Here is a 22603-nt window from a genome sequence, read left to right as displayed (position 1 = left end):
ACTGTGTACGTGTGAGTGGTTGGAGTGGCTTAGCAGCTGGTTTGAATAACTGCCTGTCTTCAGCAGCTCCCCCTCCTCCTCTCCAGCACTCCTTGTGTATTAATCCAGAGCTGTTGTCCAGGACTGGTTTCTAGCCCACTCATGACTTGTGTGTCCTCATCCAGAGGAGCTGCTGACATTTGGATCTGTTCAAGCCAGGGCTCACACTGTGGTACCTCCACGTTCAGGGCTCTCACCACTGGCAGGCTCTGGAGTGTGCTAGGCACAGCAGAGCTTGGGGACACTGGGGCACTCTGATCCGAGGTTCAAATTCAGCTTCCAGAGCTTTGAGCCAGGTTATCCACAGAGATGACCATGCATTGTATTTTTTCCCTTCTTTTAATGGAGTGGTAATTTCTCTGTTGTATGAGAGCCTCATGCTTGCTTGGCTCAAAGTGATACACTCATTTGCTGGCTGGTGATTTAGCGTGGAGTCCAAAAGGATTTTGTGTGGAAAGGCACTGGCTAGTGTGAGCAGAAATACCCATCTCCTGGGTACTGACTGTATCACTTGCAAAACTAATAGAAACCAAACTGTTCATCTGCCCCACTTAACAGCAGTAGTTATGACTGAAGAGGGAAAAATGTCTTCACTTCTTGAACTGTGTCTGGCCTAGTGGTCAAGCATCCTTCCTTCCAAGCCTGAGGTTTCTCATTGTCAATAGTGAGTGTCCCTGTCAGCAGAGCAAGAAGCCTGGTTATATTGTGGCAACTTATATTCATATCCATGATATCCCTATCTTCGATAATGGCTTATGGAGCCAAGGGAATTAATTGGGCTCTTAAATAATACAAGAAGTGTCTGAATTCCAGTTACAGTTCCTTTGTGTTTTCATTTAGTGTGGCCTCTCTGCCTTGTACAGTTCAGACCACATTGTATTGAACCACATGGAATGCAGAGATAGAAATGGAGAATGTCAGGGTTTGAATTAATTAGTAGGTCCTGGAATGGGGCTCTTCTCAGGGAACATCCTTGAATTTGGATTATACTCCTTAAAACCATATTCTGATGCTTGGCAGCCAGATTCCTTAATGTCCATGTAAACAAGAAAGGAAATCTGAAGTCTGGAATTCCATGCTGTGATTTTGCCCTTTATATTTATATATGTACAAAATAAAGATATCTACATCCTTTAAAAAAAACCACAAAAAACAAGATATAAGCTCTTAAGTCCCATATTGGTGGTGGAGAGAGCATCACTTGCTTGGATGCCTTTTTAAATTGTTCTTGCAGGAAGCTCATGATTTAGTTATTCCAATAACAGGACTCCAAACAGTCTCTTAATTCTTCCCTAGGTTAGGGATACCATAGGAATGACTTCAGTACTGTATCTTGTCTCGTCAGCTACAGCTGAACCTTTGGATGGCATGTAATGAAACTAGCAAAATTTTGTCAACAGTCAACATTCAGAACTTACGAATTTTGGCTTGAAATTGAGTATCTGCTTAGTGTAAGCAAGCAAACCTAGAAGATGTGGTTATGACCTCTAAGAACAGGGGGATATAATTTCCAAGAAAATAAAATTATTTGGCTATGCACATTTGTAATACTTCATTTGACTGTATGGTTATGTTGGCCTTTAAGTGTTGTGAAGCTCTACCTGTGATGTATAAATTAGGCTCATTCTTCTGATCCATAGAAAGGGGATGCAAGGTGATTTGGATGTCACTTGCAGCAGGGACAGTGTCTTCAGTGAAAGGAAGGAAAAGTGGCTGGACCGCTTGTTAGCTGACAGCTGAAAAGTCCTGTCAGACTGGACAGTGTGTGTTGGATGTGATGTTGGGCCAATATTTTGAACTTCCTTGTATGTACAGACATGTATATAGCATATCATGTCTGCTTTGGGTGTTTAACTGCAATTTGGGGAAGTTAGATGTGTGAAGGCACAGATGACCGTTTCATTTTAAAACCTTGCCTGAATCGGTTTGCCTGCTGATACCAAGGACACTTAAATGGTTCTTTTGTTTTCTGGAGAAGAAAAAACTTTAACTTGGCTTTGTTGCATGGCTTTCATAGGAAAGAAACACCTTCTCTTTTCTGGTCAAATGTCCCTATGTTTTTTGCACAAGGAACCTCACAATCAGTTTCCAAATGATGATTCATATCCTGCTAGATGTTTTCTTCTGCACACTTCTAGGGCCTGAGCTAGAGCTACCATATTTTCTGATGTTTGCTTCCAAATTCTGTGCTTTCCTGTAAGCTGTGCTTGTTCAGAGCCCAGTGTAGAGGGCAAAGGTAGAAGGGGTGGGGGAAATATCTGGTATTTGTTTTATTCAAGCCTTATCTGGTATTTCATGAAGCTTCTTTAGCTTCACCTCAAGTGTGTCACGCTTACTGTATAGTATTAGTCGGTGTTAATTTTCTCATATAAGAGACGGGCCTTGTCTAATTTCGTTTTCTCTTTCACTGAAAGAGTTGGATAAATTGTCTTCATTATTTTGCTAGGGAAAGTTATTACTTGGACATTATTTGAAGGTCAAACTTCTGCCCAGTATTATGACTTAAGAGCAAGGTCAGTGTAGTATATGTGGTGAATAACTTCCAAAACGCTTAATCTGAGTTGTGAAGCCCTTGGGTCACTCTAACTTGGTTGTTGCTGCAATTACTGTGGAAGCAAACCTTGCTAGACTTAAATAAAGCTGTTGTACTTCAGAACAAGTTATTTAGTAGTGTACCAGCTCTCAGGCTCCAGCACTTGGTTTTTGCAGCAAACGCCTATCTTGGCTCAACGAAAGTTGTCCTTCAGACCTTAATTCTGTTTATAAGACCAAAATACCCAGTATGCCTGTTGTATCTGATGAATACTTACCTCTTCCTTTTTTTCCTTAACTGGGAGGAAATCTGCATGTAGCAATGGTCACAAATGCATCAGGAGAAAAAAAGGAGGTTTACAGTCTCTGCAGATGTTGTCTGGAAAGGGGCTATAGTTACAGGGCTTGTATTTCTTGCTAGAAATGACTGTGATTTGTTTAAAGGCATGGTGTAATCAACCTGCTCTGTCCAACACTATCTAAACATTTCTGAGTTGTTTCAGAAAATCTATGTGTGTAGTTGACGTAAGTCCTGTCTGTCGCCTACATAGGCTTCTTTTAAACCTTAACCAAAAAAAGCCTCATGGAATGACTTAAAAATGCATTTCTGTTGCAGAAGAGAAATGTTGTGACTTTAAAGCAGGAATCTTGACAGATTTCTTTAAGGTGGAAGAGGGAGGACCAGAGCAGCTCCCTCTCTGCCAAGTTTTGCATGGATGTGGCTTGAAGTGGTCAAGCTATAAACTGTGTCGGCAGCGTTTGCAATGGAAAACCTGTCGGACAGCGAAGTATGAGCACAGTCCCGAGCACCTCTGCCTCTGCTGCTGCTGCTCTGCTTGCAGACAGGATGGGAGCTCTTTCCTTGCAGCCCCTGGGAGCCGTGCTTGCGGTGGAAACGTCGTGGGATGGCGTTTTCAGCTGGGCTGAGCAGGGCTGTAGCCATTTCCTCTGCAATTACATAACTGCAGACCAATTTTCAGTGTTACAGTACATGTAATACATAAAACAAGGCTATTATGGTTAGTGTAACTTTATCAGGACCCAAAGGAATCTCTGGGAAGGGAGGCTGCTTTTCTCTCTTTATCTGGGATGTGGACTTGGCACTGAAGTATCCATGAGGAAGATTTTTGCTCATCTGGGAGTCCTGGCTTGGAGATCCTGGGACTTGCTGGTTGTCCACACCATGTCACGAGATGAGTGTGTGCCTGGCAATGTTCTCTGCTACACCATTTGGTTTCACTGGTGCTGCTTACTGGCTGCAGTCATGGCCTAGAAAAGGGACATAGAAAGGACGCAACTCTCAATTCCTGGGGATGCGCTGGCTTCTGTATTGGAAGCTCCCTGTTCTTAGATTGAGGGCTTTTGGAGTTAGGCTTCTGCCTCTTCATGGGGAACACAGCACCCTTTATTTGAAGGTGTTGCTTTCCAGGGTTAAGTAAGTGGATTTATTTGGTACCAGAAGGGGCCAAGGTTACTTTCATGGTTAACTGCTGCATCTTGGCTAAAGACACACCCTTAAAGTGTTCTAAGTAGAAACAGAGAAATGGGGTTTCTTGCTACTCATGGAACAATCATGCATCTTTATAGCCCTTCTGTTGTTCCTGTTTTTGCAAGTAGCATTGATTTTTAGTCATGTTTCTTTAGTGTTGGTTGGGCTTTTGTTTTAAATTTTGTGAAGATCACTGTTTCTGTCTTGCATCTGCTTTTTGCTGCTCTACCTCTTTTTCTAGATCCTTGTCTTCCTGATCCCCCCTCTATACAGAGAAGGGCCTCTGTGCACTGCTAGCAAGTATCTCTGAGCATTAGTATTATCATGTAAAAGCTGGCCAAACCCAGTACACTTCTGCTTATTCTAACAGATAAGTAAGTGGCAATCCAGCAGCTTTCTGGGTTTCAAATGTGGCTGTAGCTCTAGACGAAATTGCAAATGCAGTTTCCTAGTTTGCTTGTGAATTGTCAATAGCTTTGCATCCACTAGTCAGACGTGCTACCAGACACAGAAATTGCCAACACTATACTTTATTTTAGGTACGGTTGGTGTGTGTGTTGGGTTCCTTTAGAAAGTGAGCTTTTTTTCCCCCTTATGTAGCATTTCAACAGAGTGCAATTCATCAGATATGGTGCAGGACTTGATTTCTGTTTGCACACCCAGCTTTGCCCTGCTGTTTGTTCTGAGAAACTACTTCAGTTCTCTGTGTTTCCACTTGTTCCCAGTGTGTCTGTGTATTTGAATTTTAAGCCTTGTAAGAGACCAAGGTTGTGATATAAAAAGTAAATACTCCCTTATACAGCAGCCCTTTCCTTCTTGGTCAGTCCTTGGGCTGTGCCTGGAATTTGAGAAGAAACAAACACTTTTGTAGGTAGAACACTTTTCCTCTAGCACTGTTGGCTTTATTCCAGAGGACAGGTTTAGGTGAATGGCCACCACTAAGTACCTGGGACAGCTTGTCTGGCTGCTTCTGTATGTGCCAGTGTTCATAACTCTCTAACAAGGAGAGCCAGGTTTAAGGAAGGACCACCCCAAGCCCCTTTTTAGAAAACAAAGGTGTGTAGCCTTCAGTGTCCATTCTGAATGCAGCACTGCCTTGCCATGTGTCCTGCCTTTCTGGCACCAGCCCAGCAGCAGAGGATACTTGATCCTCTTATGAATCAGTTCCTGTCCTGCTGCAGTTTCTGTCCAGTGTACGTACTAATGCAGTCAAACCCAGGCCATCTGAGGAGGACGGGTGGATGATTCGGAACTTTTGGCTAGGAGTTACTGGAAAGTTGTTTAATGTCATAAAAAACAGTGTTTGTAGAAGTTCTCTCTCCAAACAGGGACGATGCTGGCAAAGCAGAGATTCTTTTCTCCTTCAGATGTTTGCAGCTCAGGGCTGGAGAAGGGCTGCTCTGGGCAGACAGAGGTTCAGAGCTGTGAGTGGATGCTCAGCGGCACTTGCTTGTCTCACTGCAACAGTGTCTTTGTCTTCAGGCTTTTTGGAGGCAGTGATCAAGGCTGGTTGTTCTTTTGCTTTGTTCTGCAACAGTATAAGCAAAGCATCCTGTTGGTGAATCTGGTTGCAAAGGATGGGTTTATTTTAAATTCTGGCTGTCTTGGAAACTGCTGGCTCCGGAGGGAGCCTGGGTGCCTTGTTTTAAAGTAGTCAGTGGAAATGGAATATTGATAGCAGGAACAGGCACATCTGTACTAACCCAGGCTCTGTGCTGGCTCCAAGGGAAGCCTGGGACAAACTTAGAGCAGAGAGGTAAAACTGGATGTGATGATTTGCTCTAGCCAAGTTCTCCTGGAAATCAGCTCTTTTCTGGGAATACAGTGCCTGACCAACCCTGCAAACAGGCACTCCCTCTTCCAGTGGCCTGTTTGCAAAATGTTGAATGGATGGAGAGAATTTACACTCACGCCAGAAACAGCCGGATCAGCAGGAGATGAGGAGGAGCCCTCCCTCCTCTGCTCTTGCCCTTGGGAGCCCAAGGGTGGGGTGACACTGTCTAATGACTTTAGCAGATGTCAGGGTAGCCCTTGACAGCCTACCCTGAGCTCTCTGGTGATTGTTTTGTAAGCTATTTTATGAACACCTTTTTTTCTTGCCTTTTTCCTAATCTGGTTGAATTTTTAACTCTGTGCCTCTGCAAGGATTAGGAGGATGATAGCTGCTTTCTTTTTCTGGCTGTTTTACTTTCAGCAGTCAGAACATGTTGGTATCGCTGAAGCCCTCGTTTGATTTTCCACAATTAAACTTGAATTTACTGTGCCCAGAAAGGAATCGTGCCACAGCACTTCTGAAGTAGTTACCTCTGAGCTGCAGTTCAAGGCTGCCCTGTACATAGGTTTGAATGATTAGGGGTTGGGACTGAAGTTCCTAGGCCAGCCTATTGCTTGAGCACCACCACACCAACACCTCAGCTGAGCTTGGGATGTTGTTGCATAAAACAAAATTCTTGAATTATGAATGTTTTGTGATATTTATGTTGCTATTTTGTGATGTCTAAATGGCTTCCTCTGCCCCACTTAGTAACTTACATGGCAATTGACGTTTGTTTCTTTTTAAGAGCTTGGCAGGCAATTCTGTGTTGGAACCAAAGCAGGGTTGTTACTACTCTGTTTGTTTTGTACTGGTCCTCCATCACTGTGGAAAATGAGGTTGTTCTCCACTGCCACCTCTGAAATGCCTATTGTTTTGTGACTGTACTAAGGGATTAAGGCGGGCTCCTACTTTTCTGCTGGTGCTATTTGTTCCAGCCCTGTGACAAGGTGAGAGTGTCCCTTTAATTGTGCTGTGACATTTCCATCTCTTCTGCATTTCAAAGACATCCTTGCTTGCTTTTCCTTTGCCCAGCTTCAAATTGCAGTTGGTATTTGCTCTGCCTCCTTGATGACAAGCTCGTTAAGAACATTTGAAATATGTCTGTCTGCTAAAACTCTGCCCTTTGCAGTGCCTCCTTCTGCTGAAGCTTTCCTGGGACACCTTCCGGCTGTTCTGGAGCTCTGCTGCTGGGGCTGTTTTTCCTGTTGGGATGGAGTGATGACTGTGGCTTGTGTTATCGGGGTTCCCACTTGATTTGGGAGCAACTCAATGTCATACTAAAGTGACCTTTGGTGTGTTTATAAAGCCTTGCAAAAGTAGTACTGATGTTCTCTTGGGTTCGTAGTTGAAGGTTTCAGAGTAGTAAGAAATTCATTACTATTTTCCAAGCAACACGGCCTCTTTCATTCCCCTATAGAGGGAATAGAGTGATTAACAAGTCATACGGACACAAAAGATGTAATGGGGTCATGTTTCTCTAAACCATTCTCCTTTTTAACACTACTTATCAGATCCTTTTTATGTAGTGTTCACTTTTAAAGAGTTTTAAAGAAACATCTCTCCAGATTAAGACTTAAAACGGCTTCCAATTTGAAATTGGTCCTCTAGAACATATTTTTTTCAAATGTTTTGGGCTATAATGTGTGGTTTATATTCATTTTTCTAGTCTTACTCCCATCGTTTGTCCTAATCTTGGGCAACTGGTGTTCTGACAGGGCTAGTTCAAATATGTGGGGTTTTTTCCATTTTGTGGAGACATCTAAAGTCCAACCACTTTGACTTTTGCATTTATTTGTCTTTTCTTTAGCTGATATCATGCCTCTGTGGGACAGCTCTCCCACACCTCTAAATTTCTCACAGCTCAGGAGAAGGGTAATTGCTGTGACTAGGAAGTCACCAAGTATATTAAATACTTATCTCTAGGGTTGGGTTTTTTCCATGCTGTCTTCTAAGCATTCCACTGAATCAAACAGGTTCCCTTTTCAACTTCTGCCCACCTGGCTTGACGTAGAACAATATACTACTCATTTAATTGTGGTTAGATCTCCAGTCTAATTGTAGGTTAGAGGACATCTACATTTCTCAAGAAATGGGAATTGGAGGCCAAAGAGAGGAACTCCCCTGCCTCATAAGTGCCAGCAGATGAAGCCCACTTGCTGGGCAGGACTGAAAGAGGTCCTGGTTGCCAGGTCAGCATGTGAGGAGATTTTTCTTGTCTTCAGACTACAAGAAGTGTATTTCAAAGGAGGAAAAAGATCGGCCCTTGCAAAGATTGTTTCTCATCTGCATCTGTTTTGATTTCTCCATATCCAAAGCTCTGAGACCCCTCAGACCTCCTCTAGGAGCAGGAGAGGGAGCAAGCCTGTCTGGGCTTTGTATTTGCTAGCTGTGGGCCTGAAATCTGTTCCAGGATTTCTGAGACTGCCCCGTTAGTCTGTCTGCTGGGGAGAGGGTGGGATGTGACCACTGAAACCACAGACTTGAAGACTTAGTTGTGCCTGAAGGCACTTCAGCTTCAGACGAGCAGGGCACATCGGTAAGAGTGGAGAAGCAGTGGCACGCAGGCTTTGCTACCTTTAAGTTTGCCATACAGCACATCCAGCTGCTCCTGAAGAGTAGGATATCCACCAGTCTCTGAAAACTTCAATTCTGAAGTTTACAGCTGCCTGCAAGTTTCTTCCTCTTTCCCTTCTCATGTAATCTTCCTCTGCTGAGACTTTATGCTCTAAGCATATAGTTAAATTCCCCATTTCTCCTGCATACCCTGTTGTGAGCCCAGGATGGCAGGCTGAAAAGGAAAAAAATTACATAGCATCCCCTGTTGGAGCCTTTACTCGTTACCTACTCTGATTATGCAGTCACTGCCAGTTTCAGGACCCTGAAACCTGCCCCAGGAAAATCTTTCCAAGGAAAATCTGCTTTTTATATTAGAATGCATAAACTTTCTAATGATTGAGTTTCCTATATCAGCCAAATAGGTCACCAGCTCAGCACTGCTGCAAGAAACTACCTGGGGCCAAGAAGATACAAGTATTATTGTTGAGGCCTTCCAATGAGTCCCATAGTTACCTTGTAAGCTACATTCCTTTCAATGTGAATGCTTTTAAAAAAACAACCAACCAAAAAAAACCCTAAAAAATAATTTGTTTTGAACTATTTCATGTTTTTTGCTATATTAAAGTTTCTTTTAAGAAAACAGGTCGATGAAATGTCTTTAAATAAGCCCCCAAAACACTAAATTAATGCATAATGACTGATGTATTCTGCCCTTTGTTCTAGTTAATCAAGACAGTAATTATACACAAAGACTTTGGTTCTTGGAGTGACTTTCAGGCCTGTTTTTCCAAGTAAGCAAAAGACTGATGGTGCATATTTGTTGTGTCAGATGAGGACAAGATTAATAAAGGATGGAAGAGATTTTTTTTTCCCCAAGCTGCACAGCAAATAAGCAGTTCCAATAATACTTTGGCAGCAAAATGGAAGCTTTAATCATTTGCAGACACATTTCAGTTACGACCAACATAACTCCATGCTTTTGGTTTTCATGTTTAGAAGAGTTCAGTTTTGCCACAAACCAGTTTCTTGTCCATCTTCAGATTTAGCAAAACCTATAGGAGTAATTGCCTTGCTTATCATTGCCATAATACAATGAGCTTTAGGGGGTGGCTTGACAAAGAGGTGCATGTTGGCTCATCCCATCCACCCCCTCGGGCTGTGACATCAGACTTTCTGGCATTTTTGGTGGAGAATTTTTTTTTTTTTGTAGTAAGATGTTGGCTTGTGGCTGGATTAACCAGAGCAGTTCTAGAAGAGGTAGAAGATGAGATGGGCCCTCTTGGAGCTCTGTTTTACTGGCTGGTTTCTTGTTACTACATTTACTGGCAAGTTCAGTTTTTTGTATCTTGTTACAGTGTGACTTCATCTGAAAGTTGCACATGCACTGGGACATCACTTTATTTCAAATGAAGCTGGACTGCAGTTTTATTGGCAACGTAGTCAAACTTCATCTTGGTGATAACAGCAACTATTTCCCAGACCTCTCTTGGGTCTGTATCTCCTGTTTTTCCTGCAGTGTGAATGTGTGCTGGGATGCCCTAACGTGTTGCTTTGAAAAGCTGTTGTGATTCAGCTGCAGAACTGCCTCCAGCTGATCTCTTTCTCCCATCACATGCACACCCTTTCTGGTCAGTATGCTGGTGAGATTGACTGTAATGCAGTCCTGTCTCCCAGCCCCTGGAGAGTAAGGGCAGTGCTGGGTGCACTCAGACTGAGCTTCACTTTGCTCCTTTATTAACACACCTGCCATATGTTTGTTTAAGAATCACAGACTGGTTTGATAGATAAAAGAGAAAGTTGCTTTCTCGTGATTAGCAGCAGCCTGACGAGCCAGACCAATGTTGTCAGGCACACATCTGTGCTGACGAGGGTGAGGTGACATCTTCATGATCTGATGTCCAGGTCTTGAGGCTCTGTGCTGGCTCTCAAACTGTGACCATGTGTGCAGGTGAAATGTATCCTTCTTAAAGGATGAGAGCTCCTAGGGACCACACTTGGAATGGAGTTGGAATGACAAATTCCAGTGGGCTGAAACTGAAGTTATGAAAGCCCTAAACTTGGTTCCTACTCAAATACAATGGAAGTGATGGGGAAGGGCGTTGCAGGGTAAATCTCTGTGCAGTGGTGACCCTAAAGTTAGAAGGACAGCATCTAACATTAAACCTGAATCATTGGCTTGAACATTGGTAAGTTCAGAAATGACACTTTATTCTCCCACATGGACTTTCTTAGCTTTTGGATGTTATTGGTGGCCTCCATGCACGAGGAAGAGCAGAGCTGCTTGGAGAGGCTCAACCCATTTGCCTTAACTGAGTGTTGCTGGAGATTTAGGATGGGTAATGTGGACTTGGCAAGATCCATCACTGACCATTGAAACCCTAAGATTAAACTCAAGGCCAGTTTATTCAGTGTCCTGGAAACCACTCTGAAGAGTGCATTTCTTGGGGTCTGAAAGAACAAGACTGCACACACTGACTCATGGGAGGGAAGGTAAAGCTTGCTTGTTTGCCTGAAAACAGGATCAGGAGTCTGGGGACAGTTTCTTTTATGTTTTGTTCTTAATTCTGACTAAAATTCCTTACTGTTACTGAGAAGGAAATGCTCTGCAGAGTATGAAGAATTAAAATTACAGGCTGGCTGTGTGCTCAGGGTGAGCATGCAAGTTATTCCCTTGCTTCAAGTAGTCTGTGACCAAAATGTCCTTAAATAAAAGTAGAATAACCAGAAATAGGATGTTATTTTCATTGCCAGGCAAATGGGATAACTGAGTCCTGTAGAAAATGCCTCTTTTGCTCCTCTTGAACACAGCAAAAACTGGTTCCTGTACCAGCTACAAGTTAAATTACACACTCGGTCATTCCAGATGTCTTTGTATTTTTAGAACTGACTGTACATTTCCTGGACTGTTAGCCTGTTGGTTTTAAAATAAGAAGTGAGCTTCTTGGGCTGGCGTGTGAACCTTTCCACTTCACTGAAAACTGGGAATTTAAGTATCTCTTTCACAGAAGTATCCAGGTTTGAGAGTCAGCCACATGAAAGGGTGTTGCTTTCTCTATGCCACCCCAGAGACTCCCCAGCAAACAATCTGAAACAGGAACCAACATCCCACAGTAAGGACAGTGTCTGCAGAATGTGCATGTGGGATCTCAGGATCTGAATGGTTCTGGGGATGTCTTGCAAGATCCCTGCTGACACTGGTTTAAATTTGGCTCTGGATGCTGGGAATTGTTGTGAATAGACATTTGAGGGAAAATGCTGGTGGTTTCATAGAAACTTGCATTACAGATGAGATGTAGCCACCCTTTGTAATGCTGTGACAAATGCCAGTGTAGCCAACCCCTTGCATGGTGCACTTGAGTTGCACAAGGGCCTTTTTTCCACCAATTATGTGTAGATGTGGTAGAGGCTGAGTGCTTGGGCATGCACTTGCCCTTGGCAAGTGTGTATTGGAGGCACTGCAGTGACAGGAATTGAAATAGTGACTGGGCCAAACTCACCTGTACCTTAGCAATGGCTGCATGCTGCCAGATGAGCTACTCTGGCTTCTGTGAATAAACAGTGCCAGTCCTTGGTACATCAGGAAAACCATCTGCTACAGCTAAAACTTGCCAAACCTACTAATTCTTCTCCATATTCTCAAGTCTTATAATCCTTCCTCTATTTCTTCTTTGCCTCTTATTTGAGCAGACTCCTGAGTGGACCACTTGAGTGGCCCCAGGTAAATTTGGTGGAAGCTTAAATGCATATGGGGGGGAAGATCTGCAAGGAGGATAACTGAGTGCAGGTGGAGATTAGTGACTTCCTTCCTGGGTGTCATTTATTCTGCTGTGTCTCTAGCTCCTTTTCACTGATCTCCTATACCTTCTGTCAAGAACCTAATGTGATTCATGCTTCCTTGTGAAAGCTAAATCCTCCTCTAATTTCTCCTGTCAAGAGCACATTCTAATCTAAGGAAATGTAGCCTAGTATGTTCCTCAGTTTAAGGAAATCAAAATCCTGTGTTGCTTTGGGACTGAAGTTTTACTTTACCATTGTCAGTGTGATGCTGAGGCATTTTTCTGTAGCTGTAAAGCTGTGCCATCATCAGGTCTTGGTGGATGGACTAGAATTGCACTTAAAAGGCAGAGCTCTGGAGTCAAACCATCCATTGGTACTTCATGTTTTTCGTTTGAGTTGGCAGGAAGGAGCCTCACTTGCTGCAGTGAAGCCTGACCTAGATTGATAAAAACAGCCATCACTTCAGAAAGCGAATTTCACAATTTTAGTCTCAACTGTTCAACTGAAGCTGTAACTGAGGTCAGAACTACTTATCTTTGACTTCTGAAGGTGAGCAGTCCTCCATTCTGGGAGAAAGTGACCCAATAAGGCAAGTTTCCCTGAATGCTCACCAATGGCCAGCTCACACTTGAGATAGACAGCTTCTATTTGTAATACAACAAATAGCTATAGAACAGCAGAAGACAGTAAAAGATGTAAAGTAACTTAGCTAATTATGTAAAGTAACTTAGGAGCTTTTATTTTGGTGCTGCATACTCCTTTGGAATGTGTATGTAGCCCTAGCGTATCCAATTGGTAACAAGTCCTTTGCATGTTTTTGGAGAGTTAGAGAAAATCTGTTATGAGCAAGCCACTGTTTTCTTCCTTTTGAGATTTTAATGTGGGATAAAAAAAGAAAGATATATGAATGATTCATCCCACAGGCTCTAGTGTTAATCCCATGAAGTTTATGTGAGCAGTGTGTGACCAGCATCCTTGAAAATGGTCCAGGTGCATTAGCTGTGGGAGATGCTATGTGGCCTGAAATGCAAAGGATAGTTAAAATCGACTTCTTTCTTGATGTCTGCTACTCAGATGTATCCTTCTGTCATGCCCTCTTCTGTTCCTTAATTTTTCTTTCTTGTGCTCTCTGCTGTCTGTGTTAACTTCTAGTATGGAGGAGGAAAATGAGTTGCATTGCTGGTCATGTTGTCCATCCACCTTTCTCTGCTCTTTTGCTGCTTTCTATTCAAGAATGCCAATGCTAAGACAGTGATGAACTGATTGACTGGACTTTGTACATTTTTGCCAGTGAATTGGTCTGGATATCAGCTTTGTTCAAGTCAGGAAGTGGTCCCTGATCATTCTAGTTCTTATAACTGGGTGCCCAAGTGGGCATGATATTTGTGTGCACCTCTCCATCTCTCAGGAGGGACCATATCAGGTTTTTGTTTAGTTGGGTGTTCATACAGTTTCATAATCTTCCGTGAAATGACTGAGCCGTGCCTCCTGTTCCATGCACAGGACAGAATATTGCATTGGCATGGCACATGGTGACCCAGGCCGTACAGTTCAGATCAGGCAGGCAGGCAGGTGGGCCCATCTCTGTTTGACAGCTCACAAAATTCGTCAGTAGCCAGGAAGCTCTGGAGCGTGCAGGAGGCTGACCACTGTTACGCAGCTATCCTGTTTTGTTTTGATTCTCTGCTGTCCAGGGCTGGAGAACTTGGAAGTGGATGCTGGCAGAAGCAAAGCCTTCTCACAAGACTGTTACTCTCTGCTTGAAGAAGTGAAGTCACGTTGTGAAGTCTAAATCCGTAGTGGAATTTGATGATGTTGGCTTAAAGGGTCCAAGAACCATGGCAGAAGTAGGTTTTAAAAATAAAAATGTAAGGTGTTGACTAGTCAAGGACTGTTGAGATACTAGTGGAGTCTTTTGAGCAGGTGCTTTCAATTTGTATTTGGCTGTTTGTCTGTCCTCTTCTGTTTCAAAGCAGTAGTATTTTGTTGGTGGAATTTTGCCCAAAAGTGTTCAGAAATTACCATTGTAAGGCTGGTAGAAGGGATTTCAGAGGCAGAGGACTTTACAGCATGACCAAGCAGGGGCTGAAGAACTGGCAGCAGTGTAGCCTTGCTGTTTCTGCTCAAGACTGGTTTCTGAATAGGTGGCAGCCACTCTGGAAAATCCAAGTACAGTTCCTTATGAAAATGAGGACCAGGCTTGGGATGAGGTTGGAAGGAGAATACCCAGCCTTCCTTCAAAAAACTGCCTTTTTCAAACTCTCAACTTGTCATGAAGTTGCTGTTTCCCAAAAGCGTATCTCTTCTATGCTGCAGAAGCTCCTTGGTGGGCAGCAGTGGTATGAAATGATCAGTGTTTGCTCCAGTTTACTCTCTGTTGCATTTTGTAGTACATTCTGCTGATGATCCTCACTCTTTTATTAGCTTTCTATAGCATTCAAAGGAATAAACTGTAAATGTCATATGGCTCCTGAACTGCACTTGAACAGCTACACATGGGTTCAAGATGAGAAATTACGTTTCCAATCCAGACTTTCCCAAAATAGGAATGTGGGTTGTGTTCTGTCTAGTGTTTTGTTTTGAATAGGAGACTTTTGGTTAATGTCAGTCTTGGAGGAGAGGAAAACTGTCAGATGTCACAAGATCCCAACTGCTCTTTGTAGGCTGTGTCATTGACTACAGCCAAAGACACTGGAGTGTTGGGTTTCTGCTGAATTTGAGTGACTTCTTAATCATGTGGTGGCAGCATCAGGGTTTCCTGGAAAAAAAAATGGATAGTAAGCAAAAATGAATGTGTCATAGTAGTAATTTGCAAAAACAAATAAGATTTCCTCAGGTGAATGCAGCTATTGGAAAGTTAATTTGTGGCTGTCCTTCAGCTTTCAGCTTCCAAACCCCTCCTGAAACCCTGTGACTTCTCACTGGTATTTTGGGAATGCAACCATCCTCTTTCCCATCAGCTTCTTCTCCCTTCTGCTTTTTTGCAGGGTTTCTACTATTTTAGCCAATAGTGATCCATGTTGAACATCACCATGGCTTTGATGCCTTTCTGTGGAATATGACAGTTTGTTTGCGGCCTCAGTCCCCAAGGCTGACTGAACAGCCTGATGGCTGTTTGGGTAGGGGCAGTACATGTACACACATATAGCTTGGGGCTCTCTCTAGTGAAGGGAAGTAGCCTTTTCTCCCTGAAGCTGAATGATCTGGAGTGTGTTCCCTCAAGGGCAGCTCACTGTGAAGTGGCTTCTTTTACTATGGCACATATCCAAGCCACTGTGGAAGATCCAGGCATTTCTACTGCTGGCTTTGACATGCCAAGAGTGAATTTTTTTGAGCTCAGAAGCTTCATCTGCATCCCTCTCCTCTTCAAAGATTGCAAAATTATTAAAAAAAAAAATACACCAAAAAAAAACTCCAAACCAACAAAACAGCCCAAAACCAAACCTGTGAGTGCAGATAGGTGTTATTCCTGGTTCCTTTACTGTAACTGGGATATGTGGTATTCTGAAAAGAAAATAGTCTTTCTCCCCCACCCATTCCATATGATGCCTCTCTATCCCTTCAAAAACCTGAATGTTTAGCATAATGGCTTCTGGGTGAAATTTCCCTTGTAGAACAACCTGGGCTCAAGCTATTATTGCACAATTCCCTTTTCAAAATTCTCAAAAAAAGTGGAGTAGCAGTGTGCTAGCAGGCCTCCTCACAGCTGCAGCTCCAAGCCCGAGGAGCAGATGGGCAGCTGGATGGTCTGCTGGCAGCAGGTACTGCTCGAGCAGCAGCCTCCTGTCTTCAGCCTTGCAGGGGCTGTGGTTATGCTCTTGGACTGCACAGCCAAAGAAAAATTAAGATCCTGATGGAAAACTTCTTGGAAGACTGAAACTACTCCTGCACATCTGTCCTCCCTTGGAAAAGGTATTACGTGCTGAAGTTATGAAATACTGTTGGAGGGTAAAGTGCTCTCTGCTTGCCAAAGATCCAAGAGTGTCTAAAGTGACTGTACTTGGGACAGCAGCGAATCACAGGGTTCAAGGAGCCAAGTACCATCTTCTCCATCTGTGCAGACAACACAGGAGCAGGACTTTGCCAAAGACAGTAAGTTGATACCTACTGGCCAGGAATTGATATCACTGGCCAACCTCATCTAATTTCATATTAATGTGAAAAACAAAGATTTATTCAGATTCAGTGTGCCTGGTCTCACAGAATGAAGTGGCACATAAAGACATCTAATTTAGTGTACAGCTCTCTGTAGTCCAAGTTTCTGTGCACTTCCAATTAATTTATTATTGTAGATGGTATGTACCCATTTGGAATCCCCCTCTGTTCATATTTAAAATTTGATTGTGTTGTTAAAGCACTGAGAACGTCAAGGGTTTTGGGGAGGATTTTTGTACCGACTAGCCTAGCTTTGATGTACTTGCCAAACATCTGTGTGCTTTCTATATATTTTCCTCTTGCCTTCAGAAAAAGGACGGTTGCGTTTATTTGTGGATGAAATACTTTGCTAGGAATGGCTGTAAATCTGCAGAGTTGAAAATTGTCAAGTGAGCTTATAGACAATAGTAACAGGAGAATAAGGACTTAAACCTGGTATGCAGTCTGGAAAAACTAAAATTCTTCAGAATCTTTTTTTTTTTTTTTCCTTTCCTCCTGCTGGCATGGGTAGGTCTAAGAATTGAAAATCCAGCAAAGGTTCTGATTTGGAAACTTGAAACCACTGCAAAGTGTGAACATTCTGGCAAGAGTAGCACAGGGAGGACTGGAAGGTGCTGGAGTCAGGCTTTACTGCATGGACAAGAGCTCCCTGCTGATAGAGATGTCTGTTTTCCTCTTAAATCTTCTGGTGCCTCATCAAATTACTTCTGATTTACATGAGCAGTGATGTAACTTGTATTTACTAATGCTAAACTGAACATTCATGGTATACAGGTGAAAGTTTTACTGCTCAATCCATGAAAAAGCTATGTGTTTAAACTCAAAGGCCTGTTACATTTCATTTGGGTTGGCCATTAAAATCTGACTCAGTGTTAATCTTCCTACCTTCTTCATGGGCCAGTATAAAGTGACTAAAAAGTTCTGGTATTTCAGGAAATGGATTATAAGGGAACTCCATATCATATATCTTTTTATTTTCTCATTAGATGACACCATCACTATAATAACAATTTATAATACTTCTGTTCCCTTAAAAAAAAAAAAAAAAAAAAAAAACCAACAACACATTTTAAAAGAAATTGAAAACCACCAAAAAAAGCTCCTTGAGAAATGGGCTATTTGCAGCCCTGCGTCTCTGGAGAACAGACCCCCTAGAGAGTTACTGTGTCTGGAGTGGCAACAGCTTGATTCCAGATGCACAACATGACTTTTTTTTCCAGATGCACAACATGACAATTGCACTTTGAGGTGGGAACTGGACTTGCACATGAAGTTTTATCTGTTGATCTGAGTAGACTCCTCAGGACACTGTGATACTGATGACAAAGGACTGTCTTTGCTTGCAGCTGGCTTTCTGTAAATCCAGCCTCTTATTGAGTATTTTGTTGTGATTCAGAGTAAGGATGCTTTTGGCATGTTTTCTGCATTGGGATTCAGATAATCTGAGTGAGAATACCAGAGGTTCAGGGCTGTTTCACAAGTCTCACTCCCAGGGATTTCCATCTGCCATCCTGGAGAGCTGCTGCAAGTGCTGTATCACTGCTCCAGAGATGAGCGTCACTGGTGCCTGCAGCGGTGCTCAAAGAGCATCAGCTCAGCCAAGGAATGTGCCCTTAACATGGCCAGGGTGCCCCAGATGTATTTCATGTATTGGTACAAAGAAGAGCTGTCTAATCTGCTGTGAGTCTGTCCAGCCACGCGTGTGTTTGGCTTGGACGCCATCGTTCCTGCTCTCAGAGCCGGAGTGTGTGTTGGCAGCAGGGAATCATTGTCAGAGTAATTTCAGGCACAGAGGAGTCAAACCAAAGTTCATTTGTTCCTTTTCTTCAAACTTAACAGCTTGCTTGAGTGAGCAGGGGGTGCATCAGCTGCTTTTCTTTTTAATCAATACCTCATCTCTTTTGCAAGAAGTCCTTTGCAATATCTGAATTAATTGCTATGCTCCTGAGACTTCTGGCTCTGGCTAAAGACAGACAGGCATCTCATTTGCTTTGATTGATCTCATTTTAAATGCTACAGCTACAGGCACAGAAACAATGATCTGAGGCCACACTTTGCTCACACTTCTGCATATTTATTTTTGTTTTAGAAATAAATATAGGAAAATCACCGGTCTGCCCTAATGATGCTTCTCAGAAGCTAAAGGCCAGAAATATTCTGAACACCTAATGCAGAAATTAACTGTGCAGCAAAGAGACATAAACCTTAAGGTATGCTAGCAGTGCTGGAAGGAAGGCCTGTGAGGGTCCTTTATGCTTGACTTCTGTTGCTGCTTGTTAACTTCACAACTGGATAGAATTACCATTGTTTCATCAAAGATACAGTGGCTTTAAGGAGCAGGTAAGAAATCCCTTGAACTTCAACCTGAAACCATTCCCTGACCCCAGCCTAATGTTTAGGCTGGGTAGGTAAGGTATATTTTAAATTTCTTTGGGCCAGAAGTGCCTTTTGTAATTTCTGACACAGTCATAAAGGCTTCATCTTGCTTTTTCTTTCTTACATACCATGCAATACCTGTGCCCTTTGCACATTCTCATTGAGTTTGGAGAGGAAGCAAATACAGTGGTGTTACCTTGCTGTTTTGAAGCCCATGGGGCTAACTTCTAGGACCTCATCTGGAGAAGCTGATCTTCTCTGCTGGCTCTGGCTCAGAATTTGAAAACTGAGCTGCTAATAAATAAGCATAGGCTTATCCAAAGGCCAGAGACATACTTGGAAGGGAAAAGGGAGGGAGGCTGGAAGTGACAGTGCAAAGCTGTGATGAGTTAAAAGCCTGATGGCACCATGATGAAGAAGGAAGTGGCTCCTCACAGATGGGGCTTTTGGCTCTGCTCTTCAATTGAGCAAAGTGCTTAACCCTGCAGTTGACTAGAACATGTAGCTTGGGACATTTCATTGTTTTCCTGCACTACAGCCTACTCAGACAATCCAGGTCAAAAAAAAAGTTTCCTCTTTTTATAAATAAGTGAACTGCTGGGGGGAACTTTTATAAAATTGTGAAAGTAGAGGTGGGAATTGCATGAATGATGGCAAACTCCATTCATTTGTGGTTGTGAGGACCTGCTCTGGACAGAAGGCAGGTTAGAAACAAAGAGACAACCTCTGCTTGAAGACAGATTCAGCTTCCATTGGCTCCTTCATTGTAAGGACATGCCATGCTGATGGAGAGGCAAAAAGTGAAGCTGAAATGGCAACAAAAAATTAGAAAAAATAACACTTAATTAGACAAGTGTCACGAGGTTGAATCTTTCCACCTTCCTGTCACATAAATTTTCAACAAGTATCTTGGGAAGCAGTTGCCTGTAATTCCTGGGGTAATTCAGGGTAATAAATTCAGGGTAATTCCTGAGATATTGATGGCCAGTGCTTGTGTTTCTGGAATAGCCTCCCTATGTAACTTCAGCTACAGAAAAAACCCGTGTTCCTCAGAGTGGGTAGTCTGGTAAAGGTTATTAGCACAGTGTTGGTGAGCCAGGTGATGGGGTATTAGTGGCCTGGGAGATGCAGGAGGACAGACCAGATATTGAATCTCCTTTGAGTTTTCATTTTCCTTCAGCTTATGCGTGGACTAGTAAGTAGATGCATACCTTAGCATTGATGTGGTATATGCTGGTAGGTGACCAACAAATCTAACCACTTGTGTAACAGAGAATTAAATTTTAATGTTAGTACCATGTAAAGCTTGACTTCCAAATTTTGTTAAAACAGTTCCTGTTATTGTTTGGTGTCTGTATTAACCTGATTATTAGCAGGGCAGTTGGAAGGCTACACGTGTTGGTACTGGGCAACCCCACTCACTGACTTGGATTAGCAATCAATGACAAATGGGTCAGCCAGAGAAAGCATGATCTCCATGAAAATGGCTTGAGAGCACAGGAAAGCTGTGCTATAACTTAACATGGGAGGGAGGAACATCAGGAGGATGTTGAACCTTCAGGTGGTGTCAGTTGCTAGCCAGGATATTGACCAAGAAATTCATGCATCATCTTAAGAATCTGTGCATAAGTGGAAGTGATGGTTGTCCTTCCCAAAAATGTGTGGTCTTGTCCTTCTGCAAGCTGCATGGCACGACGTATTGCTGAGCTGCACTCTGAGAATTTCAGGGGTGTGTGTGTGTTTGTGTGTGTCAGACAGCCCATGCAAACAAGGGAGGGGGGTAGACATCCCTGAAATGCAATGGGAAAACCTCTTCCCCAAGAGGGATTTAATGGCTACAAGAGTATGCACTTTTCTTCTCCCCAGGTTGCGTTCTTTCCACTCTGTAATCCTTGCCCACATGTGCGGGGAGGGAAGCATGCCAAGGAAACTTCAGTTCATTAGTCATCCTAAAGTGTGCTAGAAATCTCCTTGGTCTTGCTGGAGGTACAGTGTTGCATATACTTTGTTAGCATTGCAGTGAGCTCCAGCTCCCTTTCCAAATGCACTCATAATCACTAAATGGGATGTTTTGGAATAAACTTGCAGACCATACAAGCTTTTGTGAAAGCATAGCATTCCAACAGTGTAATTAGTATGTCAGCTAACAGACCTATCCAAAGACTTATTTGCTATCCAGGCTGTTTTACAATGCAAGAGCCATGCTTCTGTGATCTCTGTTTGTTTTTTATGGCAGTGCCTAAGGCCCAGCTGAGATCAGGGTCCTGTTGTGCTAGACATTCAGGCCCCGTCTCCAGAGAATGGAAGTCTACATCGGGAACAGACAAAGGAAACGCTGTTCAGATCTGGGTGGTGGAGGAGGGGAAGGGAAGTAACTAAGCCTTGGAAACTGGGCAGGGAAAAACTCCTCCCACGTCAAGAATTGATCTGGTTCTCAGCTCTCTTATGGAGAGCTCCCCAAAGCTGGGCCAGCTCCCCAGCTGCAGCACCATTCTCTTTCTCAGTTTGCAGTGAATGTGCAGCCTCTGTGCTCCATCACTGACCTTTTGTAAAGCAAGAAGGGGAAATCAATGTGCTTTGAGAGAAGGGGAAAGAAAATTCTTTTTAAATCCTCAAAACGTCCCCTAAAAAAAGCCATCAATCTGCCAAGAGTGAGATCCTGAAAAGTGTGAGTTTGCAAAATGCCTGAATTGAAGGTTTTCTGTTGAAGGTTTTCAGAGCAATTGGGGAATAGCAGGAGATACATCAAAGTATAGCACTTGCAGCAGGCTCTGGCCAGGTGTAGTTACAAGCCGTCCAGCTTTTCCTCTTTTGGTAGCCTTGTGCTGGGGAGAGGGAAGGGTTTAATCTAGCATTCACTCATAGGGTAAGCTTAAGTGACTCCCTGTTGAAAAGATAAACACTGTGCCTCTATGTCATCTGTCTACCAGGTTTAGGTAATCCCTTACTGTGATGCTTATTTAGTTTAAATGGTGCTGTATTGTGTAATGCATGTGTGTTTGTAATGGAGGGCCTGCAAATCTCAGCTTTTTGCCCAAGGACAGCATTACTCTTGCCCTTGTTTCATGGTTGATTTATTCCTAATGGAAAGGAATAAGCCTCACAATGATCTATTTGTCTTTTCTCAGCTCCATGAAATGTATGGAGATTGACAGCTCTTCTGTATCTCACGTCATTAATTTGCCTTGCTAACCTTTATTTAGCATCAGAAGATCAGCTTCCCTGGTTGTTGCCAGCAAATCTGTGCTTAGTGCCTGCTCTGGCTTTGTTTAAGCTTCAGGAGACAGAAAGGAGAGTCAGAAAATGAAAATATTTATGTACTGGGACTTTGACTTATTGTGCACTTAACAGTACCTTCCTGGAGGCAGACCAGCATCTGAAGCTGCCACAGCGTGGCCTTTTTCCATCAGAAAGGTGTTAATAGAAACATGGCTGTTGATGTTCCCATAATGCAAAACTAACTCAGTGAGGTGTTTCTGGTTTCTTGAGACGGTGATTCTCTGCTCTGAGTCTAGACTGCCTTTCCAGCCTGTAAGGAGCAACCAAAGCATAATCAGTCCTTAAAGTCAAGATCTAAGGTGAGACAACCAAGGAAGCTGCAGGGAAATCATGTGCTTACTGCCATGTGGGGAAACTCCTGCAAAGGTTCTTGAGCCAAGTGTGTAGCCTTTGTATCCAGAGGCTAAGCCAGAATGAGTAGAAATTAATGCTTAGTTACTTGGCTGTATGGAGAGCATTTTCTGCAATACAGGGGTGGTTTTGAGCTGGGGGGAAGCCATCTTACCTGAGCTTTTTGCCTCAGTAGCTTTCCTGTATTTACCTTCGTTTTTTTATGCCGCTGATGCACCTTTTTGTTAGAGCTG

At 43.0% G+C, this 22603-nt stretch overlaps 1 protein-coding gene across 8 annotated transcripts in view; it reads left to right on the top strand.

Moving 5' to 3' along the window:
• The window catches only part of SH3PXD2A (SH3 and PX domains 2A), a 238667-nt gene that overhangs the window by 178569 nt on the left and 37495 nt on the right, over positions 1-22603 (top strand). The window lies entirely within an intron of this gene.

Source organism: Anomalospiza imberbis, chromosome 8 (genome assembly GCF_031753505.1).
Source record: "Anomalospiza imberbis isolate Cuckoo-Finch-1a 21T00152 chromosome 8, ASM3175350v1, whole genome shotgun sequence".
NCBI classification, from domain to species: domain Eukaryota; kingdom Metazoa; phylum Chordata; class Aves; order Passeriformes; family Viduidae; genus Anomalospiza; species Anomalospiza imberbis.
Note: the sequence above shows the minus strand (reverse complement) of the source record. Positions and strands in the feature narration are given on the sequence as shown.